Source organism: Monodelphis domestica, chromosome X (assembly GCF_027887165.1).
Source record: "Monodelphis domestica isolate mMonDom1 chromosome X, mMonDom1.pri, whole genome shotgun sequence".
NCBI classification, from domain to species: Eukaryota; Metazoa; Chordata; class Mammalia; order Didelphimorphia; family Didelphidae; genus Monodelphis; species Monodelphis domestica.
The window spans coordinates 8187855-8200032 of NC_077235.1; positions in this window are offsets into that span (position 1 = coordinate 8187855).

Genomic DNA, 12178 nt, shown 5'->3' on the forward strand with positions numbered 1-12178 from the left:
TGCCCTTTGATCCATCCATACCACTGCTGGGTTTGTACCCCAAAGAGATCATAAGGGAAAAGACTTGTACCAAAATATTCATAGCTGAGCTCTTTGTGGTGGCAAAAAACTGGAAAATGAGGGGATGCCCTTTGATTGGGGAATGGCTGAACACACTGTGGTATATGTTGGTGATGGAATACTATTCTGCTCAAAGGAAGAATGAACTGGAGGGATTCCATGGGAACTGAAACGACCTCCAGGAAGTGAAGCAGAGAGAAATGAGCAGAACCAGGAGAACATTGTACACAGAGATGGATATACTGTGGTACGATCAAATTTAATTGACTTCTCTACCAGCAGCAATGCAATGATCCAGGATAATCCTGACGGACTTATGAGAAAGGACACTATATACATCCAGAGAAAGAACTCTTGGGAGCAGAAACATTGAAGAAAAACAACTGTTTGACAACATGGGTCAACACGGACATGATTGGGGACGTAGACTCTAAATGATCACCCTAGTGCAAATATTAATAATATGGAAATAGGTCTTGATCAATGACACATGTAAAAGCCAGTGGAATTGCATGTTGACAACAGGAGGAGGGTGAAAGAAGGGGAGGGAAAGAACATGAATCTTGTAACCATAGAAAAATATTCAAAATTAAATAAATAAATAAATAAATAAAGAGTTTTAAGAAAAAAGATTATAAACCACCAACAAAAAAATAAAATAAGAAACATGTATCTATCTAGGAAAGAAAGACTTCCTAGTTATAATATATATAATAATATAATAAATCCTAAGAAAAATCAACCAACAGGCCTAGGAAAGAAACATATCCATTGGCCTTTTGCTACTCTTAATAGCAAATGCCCAACAAAATAGAAACCATCAACATTGGGAGGCCTAGTACCTAAGTGAAATGTATCAACATCCAGGGCCATTCCTTGGAAGCATAATCTCTCTTTTAGTGATAGCAACATTAAATGTGGCTTTCGGAATTAAGACTGGACCTCGGTAAGATTAAGGGACATTAACTTGACAAGTAGCTGACCTCAACTGTCTAAACATAGAATTTCTGAATCATCACTCGCTTTATACATTAGCCAATGAATACATACAGCTGGGGTTGAGAATAGTTGGCTGATCTCGATATTATTCATGGTTTAGCCTTCAGTGGCAACATATATGTTGATTTCAACCATTTCTATGGAAACGCTGGCATCTATAATATTGTTACCCTTTTTTGAGAGACATTCTTGAGGAAGAATTAATGCTGTGTACAGATGGGAAATGGAGGGCTTTGGACGCCTATCACTAAAGGAGCAGATTGAAATGAATCGTCTTTCAAAGCAGTAGAATAGTTTTATGGAAGCATTTGAAAGAATAGCTGAAACAGAGAATCTGGTCTATCTTGGAACTGGTAGGGTAATCTGAGTAGGAGCATCCAAGTCATACTTTGCAATTTTTTAAAAGTAAACCTGTGGCATAGTGGCAATATGCAGAAATTCAATATATTTACATAAGATGCACGATAAATGAACATTAATTGCCCTTTCAGCTAATTCATAGTGGACTCATAAAAAGTCTTTTTATTCTGCAAGGCCCTTCAATATTCAAAACTCCTCCAGCATGCCATCTGTTCGGGATTTGTGTGCATCTGTAAGTTCCTTCTTAGTGACAGGGAGATGGTGAGGCTGTGGCACTGCGGAATATTTTTAAAAGTTGACGTATTTCAGAAGCATGCCGCCATTGAGAACCCGCATGCTGCTTTTAGCCTCAAATGGGAGAATTTGACTCAATAAAATGAGGCAATATTTTTCTATTTGTTGCTTTCCTTCTACCAGCTCTGTTGATGGTAAGTGTCGTCATTGAGAAACCCTGAAACCACATCTCTCTTTGACACTATAGTTGAAATTTGGAATATGGCTTTTAGGCAGCCTGGTGAGGCACTTTGAAGCACATGTTCTGAAACTATTAATTAAGAAATCCAAATGCAGGCTGGTCTGGGACTTGTAACTATTATGGGCGGCCTCATTTTCCAGCGTTTAAACTTCTGTGTAGATTATTTGTTCATGTTTATCTCCCCCAGAGATGGTGAATGCCTTGTTCAATGTTCATGAAAGCTTTCCCATTGACAGACAGTGCTTCAATCCTCAGCTTTCAATGCAATATTTGGGATATTTTTTCTGCCTTCGAAAGAGGAAGCTGCATTTTTTCTCGGAGTTCAAATGTCTATTCCCTACAGACCTGAGATTAATTTGAATCTGAGATACTTCCAGATTCTTGGAAAATGCATTCTTTCAAAAGCTAACTTGGCAGCTATGAGATGAAGAATTGCTCACATCTCCATGACATTGTTTTCCATGGGATGTCAAGTTGAAAAATAATTTCACAACTAAATCATCTAAAAAGATTCTATTTGGGCATTTGGTAGTGGTGAATCTCGTTTGTTTTTGTGAGGCACTAGAGTTTCATTCCAAAATAAAGAGAATATTCATGTTCTAGTGATGCTGGGTTTTCAGGTTCCTGTTGTCCAAAGTCAGGTGACAGAACCATGACCAGAGAGGGGCAACTGGCACTTTTCCCCATTGCTAATGGGGCAGGGGGGTGTCTAGAGACCTCAGAATCTTCTCTTTCCCAACATTACAGGTTTGGAATGGGGATAGGGACTTCAGTCAGGGGAAAAAGAGAGACGTTGTTCCCTGACCCAGTATACCTAGGCCCATGAAGGTCACTTGACAGACTAGGTTCAATAGAGAACATCTCTTCCACTGAACTTTGTTCCTGAAATGAGATAGATGTTCTCGATCAACATGATGAATCGAATCTGTGTGTTCAGCTGAATGCCCTCTTCTACGAAGGTCAGCAAGTTCTTAAGGGAAAATGTTTCATGGAAGCTATTAAATGTTCAAGGCTTGGGTGTATTGCTTATTGACAGGTTCTAAAATGAAATGATTTTCACTCGTGCTTGAAGGTCAAGCCAGCCATCCTTTGATAAAGTACCAAAGATAAGATCATTAGAGATGAAATGTCAAGCTCTCTGGGTGGAAAATGAAGTGTTCTTTATAAGCTTAAAAGGAGATGGTACAGGCAGGAGTTTAAGGGTGGGGTGTGGGGGTGGGGGAGAGAGAGAGAACTCACAGAAGGACTGTCAGAGAGCTAAAGGAATAAGCAATTTCTCTAGATGCCTGCTTCTGTGCTTGACAACCAAGCAGAAGCTGCTTCTCCCCATCACCTAATGAAGGCCTGGTAGGCTCAAATCAGCCTCATTTCCATAGGCAGCCACCATGGAGTTAGTATAAAGTATCACAGAGCTCGTATATCCCCCTGCTAGCTGAATGCTAGCTTTTAATGCATCCTTGGTTCCCAAACAGCTAAACAGGCATTCAGGAGCAGATGGCCATTGCGGGATGAAAAGTTGAATTGTATTTGCCTCCTCTAAAGGAAGGGGAGCCAGGCCAGCCAAGCAGGTCAAAGCACACAGGCAGGACTAACATTTGTGCCTGCAGAGAAAATGGGGAAGGCTCAGTTAGGTTGTATGGCTAAGGAGACCAGAAAGAAGGGCTGAGCCTGGGCCTATGCAGGCAAAAGCAACATGAACAATGCAAGCCTTTATTGAGATCCACTAGGCCCTGAAAACCACTGCTGAATACCAGTGAACTATTACTGAAGAAAATGGTTTCAGAAAGTGGTACGCTTCTCAATTCTCAGCTTCATTTGGTCTGCATAGACAGCATCTGAGTAGGGCCCTGAACATTGTCATGTTCCAACTCTGTGTCCAGAAGGGGTTAAACACCCATCGTTTCTGGTGCAATGTTCTGATTTCATCGGGATTATTGTACTCGGTTTGTGATGCCACAATTTAGGAAGCACAACGCTAGCTGGAAAGTGTCTAGATGAAAGCAACCAGGATGGAGAAAGACACAGAATCCATGTCACAAGAGGAGGAGTTGAAAGAGTAAGAGACGTTTCATCTAGAAAAGAGAAGATTCAGGTGGGACATGAGAACCATCTTCAGACTTTTCCAGGATTGTCATGTGGAAGAAGGACTGCTCTTTTTCTCTTTGGCTCCAGAAGACAGGACTAAGAAAGTGGGGGAACGAGGCAAATTTAAACTTGATGACAGGAAAAATTCCTCAAAGGGAGAGGGTAGCTCAAAGTGGAAGGGGCTGTTTTTAGGAGGCTGTGGTTTCCCTTTTATTGGAAATCTTCCAGAAGAGAGTGAAGACCATTTCCTCAACATTCTGGAGGAAGGATTCCTTTCTGAATATAGGTTGGACTAGAACTGGGGTTCCTAACCTGGGGCTCATTAACTTTAATCTGTATTTTCTTAACTGTATTTTAACATAATTGTTTTTACAGTATTATTTGTTTATTTTTGTGTTCCAAAATACTCATCTGAGAAAGGGTCTGAAGGCTTTGCCAGTTAGTCAAAGAGGTTCATTATACGTAGACACACGTGTGTGCGCACGTACACACACACACACACACACACACACACATGCACACACATATCCTGGACTAGATGGCTATGAGGTCCCTTCCAAATCTCAATTTCTGGGATTCTGTGATGTCTTGGATCCAGGTTTTGGTGGCAGGCAGCTTAAGCATGGAGGAAGGAATCAAGGATTTAGTAGCCGCCTTGATGTCTGGCTCTGTGGGTCATAAGATGATGGAAAAAATGCAAGAAAGTCTTAAAGTGCCTGGAAAACCTGTCAGGGGTGCACTTTCTCTCTATGTACAAAATATTACTGCCTCTACCCCCACCCCCCAACACTGGACTAATGCCCCTTCCTCCTCAGCTCACCCTGCCAGGCCTACCACTGGTCAGCTCCATCACTACTTTGAAATTAGCCCTTACCTAAACTTTGTCTTCTTCCTTCCTCCCTGTTCCTTCTCTTCTCTGCTGCCCAATAACTGGAAACAAAACAGACATTAGCAGAGCGTCTGGGCAGCCATCTTGACTAGTAAGATCTGTATTAGAAAGCTGATTTCTGGCTGCCTGGAAGAGCAGGGAGCAGAGTTACAACCCTCTGGGGCCCACGGAGGGAGGGAAGGAGCAACAGAGCTAATCCCACCTCAACTGATTTACCCAGTAGGGAGGCTATGCCAACACCTGACTGGATTGCTCTGAGTTAGTGATTCTCCTTCCAAAACAAAGTAACTCAACTCACTAAAAATGCTTTCCGAAGGTGTGGGAGGATGCTTACAAATCAGTCAAACTCCCTGCTTTTTCGACAGCAGCTTTATGGAGATGACTCCAAGCGGCGTCCAATTTGATTGAGTCTGTTGCCAAAATCCACCCTCAGGATACCTGCCAGTAGATACCCAATAATTTATAACTCAGAAGTTATGTTCCCGAAATTCTTTCCCTTCATTTCACCCTAGTGAGGAGGTGGGGAGGGGAGAGAGCGACTAGCCAAGAATGGAAACTTTTTGAACCTACATTTGCACTCCATGGGGTGTCAAGGCAGCTCTAGAGAGCACAAGCCTTTATTACGCCTTGAAGTGCCAGCAATGGGAGAGGAAGGCCAGCTGAGCCTCCTCCCCAGCACACACACCAGGGGATGGAAGGCATTTGGTAGATGCTCTAAATCCCATTGTGAAGCCAGAGAGAGTTGACTTTGGGCCTATTTCTTTACCTTTCCGACCTCATTCAGAGGTGAAGGAAGCCAACAATAATGTAACTCATCAGTTCATTTATAAGAACAACAGAACTTCCTATTCCCCACATACATACAAAAACAGACACATACAGATATGGATTTGAGGAAGTATATATGTCTATCTTGGAAACATCTAGTCATTTACATGTTGGCTCCTCCTCTAAAATATCAACTCCCTGAGGACAGGAACCATGTTTTTGCTCCTCTGCACAGGGCCTAGCACATAGCTTTTAAGAAAAGTTCGTGGATTGACTGACTGACAGAAGGCATCACACACTCGATGCAGCATTCACAAAAGCTCCACCAATAGCGTGTGGACAAAGGATAAACCAAAAAAATGGCCCATCCATGCAGATTTCTTTATCACAATGGCATTACATTAGCCACTTGGGAGCAGGCCCTACCATCATGAATTCCTGAAAAGTTTTCCTTAAGGATTTGGGATTTATTGATAAACAGCAGGTTATGCAATAAAGAACACAAACTGTCCAATGGATCTGGGCAGGTTACAACTCTATCCAAACTGAGAAGCTGTTGAAAGGTGCTATAATTATCCCAAATAGGCCTACATCTTCTAAAACACTGGAAAGAAAGGGTAAAACAATTTCAGAATTTGCATACAATAGCTACTATCAATAGAGAAACCATAAGAGGAAGGGTAGACTGATCTAGCAAGGATTGCCCCTAAGGATCGGCATCAAACATCATCATGGTAGAAGTGAGTTAAAAGAAACTCTTAAATATGAGTGCCAAGGCACTGCAAGATTATATCAATGCCTCACTGACACATGCAATAGAAAACCTGAACTTGATATTGCCCAATTGAAGGCAACAAAAAAAGAAATATATGGAACAGAAATTATAAAACTCTGAAATTCCTCACACAGCAATCAAAAGCAAGGTTCAAAAGGTCAAGGCAACATAAGAAGTCAAAGCAACTCAAAGCACAAAACAAGCAACTTATTGTCAATTTAAAACTGTAGATTATAGAGACTTGAAAAAGAAAGAAATCAAAGCCAGATAGAACTCAGGAGGAAGGAGGATGTAGAAAATGCTCGGTCATCTAGTTGAACAAATTTCATCTACTAAAAAGGGGAAAGGTTCAACTATATTAAAATAATGAACGACGCAAAAATGATGTTGAGGGAAAAATGAAGAGTGACAGAGCCAAAGGAAATCTGAGAATCTTGGTCCAAAAGTTTCATAGAGACATATAAGTTACCATCTAAGTATTCTACCAGCTTCCTCTTAAACCCAAGTTTGAATCTATCTCTCCAAAAAAGGTAGCATTTATCTCCAAAATGGCTAAGAACACCAATGCTCCTTCCACTTATAGGACAGTTATATGTTTCTGTATTTTATACAAGAATTAACAGCTTCTATTATTAAAGAAAGATTTACAAAACTTACAGAAACTATGATAGGCTAAGGAATGTCAAAGTTGTGCCAAAAAGTCCCAGGAATATAAAAATTAGAAATTACCCCAATGTTCCATAACAATACCTTTATTGATTATAGCAAAACTCTGACTAAGTTCCACATTCATGGCTTATTCACATACTGTAAATATGAAAACAGACTCAAGTATAAAGAAAATATGACTTAATCTTATGTCTACTCAGAAAATGGATCTCCATTTAAAACTTGGTACCTATACTGAAATGTCAAAAACAATAGATAAGAAACATGGTATTTTTCAAGGAATTGATTGAACCAAACCAATAGCACTGATCAAACACTATATGGCAAGAACAGTGCTGAGCATTGAAGACAAAAGAAAGGATGAAAACTGTCCCTTCCAACTCTGAAGCTCTGAGTCTATAGGCCTCAAGATATCCTGAAGAACTCAACCAAGAAACCATGCAGAAACTAAAGCCTACTGCCAGGTTCACTGTTGCCCACACTAACCTGGATAGAACATGAATGTATAAAAACTTAAAAAATTTTTCTTCCATGGTTATGTTTCATGTTGTCTCCCTCCCCTTTTCCCCTCCCTCTCTCCTGGAGTTGACAATCAATTCCACTGGGTTATACATGTATTATCACTCAAAACCTATTTCCATATTATTCATTTTTATAAGAGTTTTAAAAACTGAAACCCCCAAAATAATATACCCACATAAAAAGTGATAAATCATATGTTTTCTTCTGTGTTTCTACTCCCACAGTTCTTTCTCTGGATGTGGGTAGTATTCTTTCTCATCTCATAAGTCTCTCAGAATTATAATGGATCATTGTATTTCCACTAGTAGCAAAGTCTATTGCGTTTGATCATCCCACAATGTTTTAGTTACTGTGTATAATGTTCCCTTGGTTCTGCTCCTTTCGCTCTGCATCACTTCCTGGAGGTTGTTCCAGTCCCCATGGAATTCCTCCACTTTATTATTCCTTTTAGCACAATAGTATTCCATCACCAACAGATACCACAATTTGTTCAGCCATTCCTCAATCAAAGGGCATCCCCTCATTTTCCAATTTTTTGCCATCACAAAGAGTATAATTATGAATATTTTTGTACAATCATTTTTTTAACTCTTTGGGATACAAACCTAGTAGTAGTATTGCTGGATCAAAGGGCATACATTCTTTTAAAGCCCTTTGGACATTATTCCAAACTGCTTTCCAGAATGGTTGAATCAATTCACAACTCCACCAGCAATGTATGAGTGTCCCGATTTGGCCACCCCCCCCCCCAATATTTATTATTTATCCTTTACTGTTATATTGGCCAATCTGCTAGATATAATGTAGTACTTCAGAGTTGTTTTGATTTGTATTTCTCTAACCAGGAGGGAGTTGGAACATTTTTCCATATGATTACTGATGGTTTTTATTTTTTCATCTAAAAACTGCCTATTCATATCCCTTGACCATTTGTCAATTATAGAATGACTTGATTTCTTACAAATTTGACTTCATTCTTTATATATTTGAGAAATCAGACCTTTGTTAGAGAAATTTGTTATAAAATTTTATCCTCCAGTTTGTTGCTTCCCTTCTAATCTTGGTTGCATTGGTTTTGTTTGTATTAACATTTTTTAATTTATGTAATCAAAATTAATGGATGTATAGAAAGTTAGGAACAATAGTCTTAATATATGTTGCCATATCAAATGTGCATAATCTCTAAGCTATATGGAATCAAAACCTTTCAACCTCCAGGGTCTCTGCAGGAAAAATCAAAGTTATATGGAAACAGAGTGGGCTACATATCATTCCCATTCTCTTTTCAGCTACCAGAGTTGTGCTAAAGATACTTTCCATAGAGCCATACTGCTGGGTTTGTACCCCAAAGAGATAATAAGGAAAAATACTTTTACCAAAATATTTATAGCCATGCTCTTTGTGGTGCCAGAAAAAATTGGAAAATGAGGGGATGCCCTCCAATTGGGGAATGGCTGAACAAATTGTGATATCTGTTGGTGATGGAATACTATTGTGCTCAAAGGAATAATAAAGTGGAGGAATTCCATGCGAACTGAAACGACCTCCAGGAACTGATACAGAGAGAAAGAAGCAGAACCAGAAGAACAATTTACACAGAGACAGATACACTGTGGCATTAATGTAATGGACTTCTCTACTAGCAGCAGTTCAATGATCCAGGACAATTCAGAGAGACTTATGAAAAAGAACACTACCCACATCCAGAGAAAGAACTGTGGGAATAGAAACACAGAAGAAAAACAACTGCTTGATCACATGGTTCAATGGGGATATGATTGGGGATGGAGATGTTAAATGATCAGCCTAGTGCAAATATCAATAATATGGAAAGAGGTCTCGATCAATGACATGTAAAACCCAGTGGAATTGTGGTTGGCTACAGGAGGGGGGTGGAGGAAGGGGAAGGAAAGAACATGAATCTTGTAACCATGGAAAAATATTCTAAATTAATTAATTAAATAAAATTCCTCCCCAAAATAAATAAAAATAAAGATGCTTTCAGGAGAACTTTGACCTTAATACTTTTATTCAACTACAATATGAAGCAATTTTGTCCTCCAGTTATATACAACATTCAATAAAAAAGAAAAATAGCAGGATATTGACATGTATTATCCTAGGACTTTTTCTCTCTAAATTCCTCAAAAAGATAAAAACGGAATAATAATAATAATAATAGCAACAATAATAGTAGCAAACATTTGTATAATGTTTTCAAAGCATTTTTCTACATTATCTCATTTGATCCTCATAACAACTCTGAGGTTATAATTATTATTATTATTATTACCATTTTAGTGTGAAGAGAACTGAGTTTTTGCATTGCCACAGAATTTTTTTCTCTTAAAAAACATTTTGTCTTTTTTATTGCTGTCTTTTAGTTTGATGTCAGTTCTATTTCTTAATATATCTTTTCTCCTTCTCTTCCCCAGTGAGCCATCATTAGATCATAAGCCTACAGACAGAGTTGGAAGGGACCTATAAGGTCATCTAGTCTAATTCCCATATTTTAGAGTGGAGGGAACAGGCCAAGGGAGGCTAAGAACATTGTCTAACAGCACACAATTGGTAAGTATACAAGCCTGCTCTGGAATAGAGGACTCAGACCACAAAGCCAGCATCCTTTCCACTATACTACATGACTAGTTTGTAACAGATTTAAAAAGAAAGAGAAAAAAGCTGTTCAACAAAACTAAATCAAGCTAATCAATATTGACTATGTCTGACAGTATATGTAATATGTAACACCTCCTTGATAAAGTTAGGGAGATGCATTTTCTCAATTCTTTTCCAGGATCAAGATTGCCATTATATTTACACAACATTCAATGAATGTTTCCCCTTTTGTTTATATTGTTACGATCATTGCTTTCCTGGTCCTGCTCAGTTCACTCTGCATCTATTCATGTAAATTTTCCCATGCTTCTGTTAATTTTTCCTGTTTGCTTAGTTTCTCCATTCCCCAATGAATTAGCAGCAACTTTGTTTCTAAAATATTAGGGTATATATGGGACCTTTCTGTCTTTTATCTGTTTAGGTCAGAACTTCTTTACCTTACTTGGGTCAAGGGCTCCTTTGGCAGACAGTTCTGGAATACTGTTCAGAATCATATTTTTAAATAGTTGAAACTAAATAATTAGTTGTCAGTTAAAGAAAAGTAAAAACAAAGACATATTTTTCCCACTTCAAGTTCAAGGACTCGAAGAAATCTATATAAAGACCCTTGGGGTATTCAATAACCTCATATTAAGAACCTCTGCCTTACAATATATGCCTGGCTATGGCATCTCTGGGACAAAGGATATGGATGTTTGCAGACCCATTTTAGTGTAATTCTAAATTGCTTTCCAAAATTATTGAGCCAATTCATTGCTCCATCAATTGTCCTTTAGTGTATCTATCTTGCCACAGTCTCTCCAATTTAATGATTTCCATCTTTTGTCATGTTTGTCAGTTTGCTAGTTGTGAAGTAAAACTTTTCCCCAATTTTAATTGTTTGTTAGAGATAATAATCTGCTTCCCCCGTACCAAGCTTTAGTCAGACTAGAAGGCCTCAGCCTAGGTGGGTTCTAATAAGCTACTGAGGAGCCAGTCTTCTGTTTATGAATAAGAGCAGGGCACATTTCCTTGATTCAAAACTTGACACCTTCCTTGGAAAATGAAGGCTATCTCAACTGACATTCAGATGACAGGGTACGGCATCTAAAACAGATGATGTTACCTTTGTGCCCAATAGGGAAGAGATGAGTAGGTCTGGATCAGAGTACATAACCCAACTCGACAATGTATTAGAGAATCTAAGAATTACACAGATCATCAGGGGAAATGGAGTACATATCTCACCCAACGGATTCTTTCTCCAACATAACTAAAAGGGGCCATTCAGTCTCTGCTTGAAGACCATGGGGCGGGGGGCGGGGGGGGGGAGAGAGCCAACTACCTTCTAAGGTAGCTCAATATCTGTAAGTATGTCTTTCCTTACACTGAGCCAAAATATCACTTTCCTCAGCTTCTACCCATCACTCCTAGTTCTGTCCTCTGAGGCACAGAAGAGCAAGAGCTTTAGTATATGACATCTTTCCAAATACTTGAAGATAGCCCTTGGACAGCCTGCTTGCCTTATTTAATCTAGATGACTCTTTCCTGAAATGTAGTATCCAGGATGAGTACAATATTCTAGCTATATCCTGACCAGAGGAGAGTAGATCAAGAAAATCTATGGTTCCCTTGTTCCTGGAAGTTTGGCCATTCCTAATTCAGTCAAAGACCATATTAGGTTTCTCAGCTGCCATATTATAGAGTTGACAAGTATAAAGTCAGTTGTCAACTGTGGTCAAGTCAATAAGTGTTAAGTATCTTCTCCATGCCAGGAATTGGGCAAGTTGGTGCTGGGGGCATGAAGATGAAAACACGGCAGTCCGTGTCCTTAAGGAGTTTATATTTCTATAAGAGAAAAATAAGGTATATATAAATGTAAAGATGTTTCAGGGGAAGGCACTGTCAATTAGGGAGAACTGGGATAGGTCTTATATAGGTGGTGCTAAACTGAGCTTTGAAAACATTTAGGCAATCT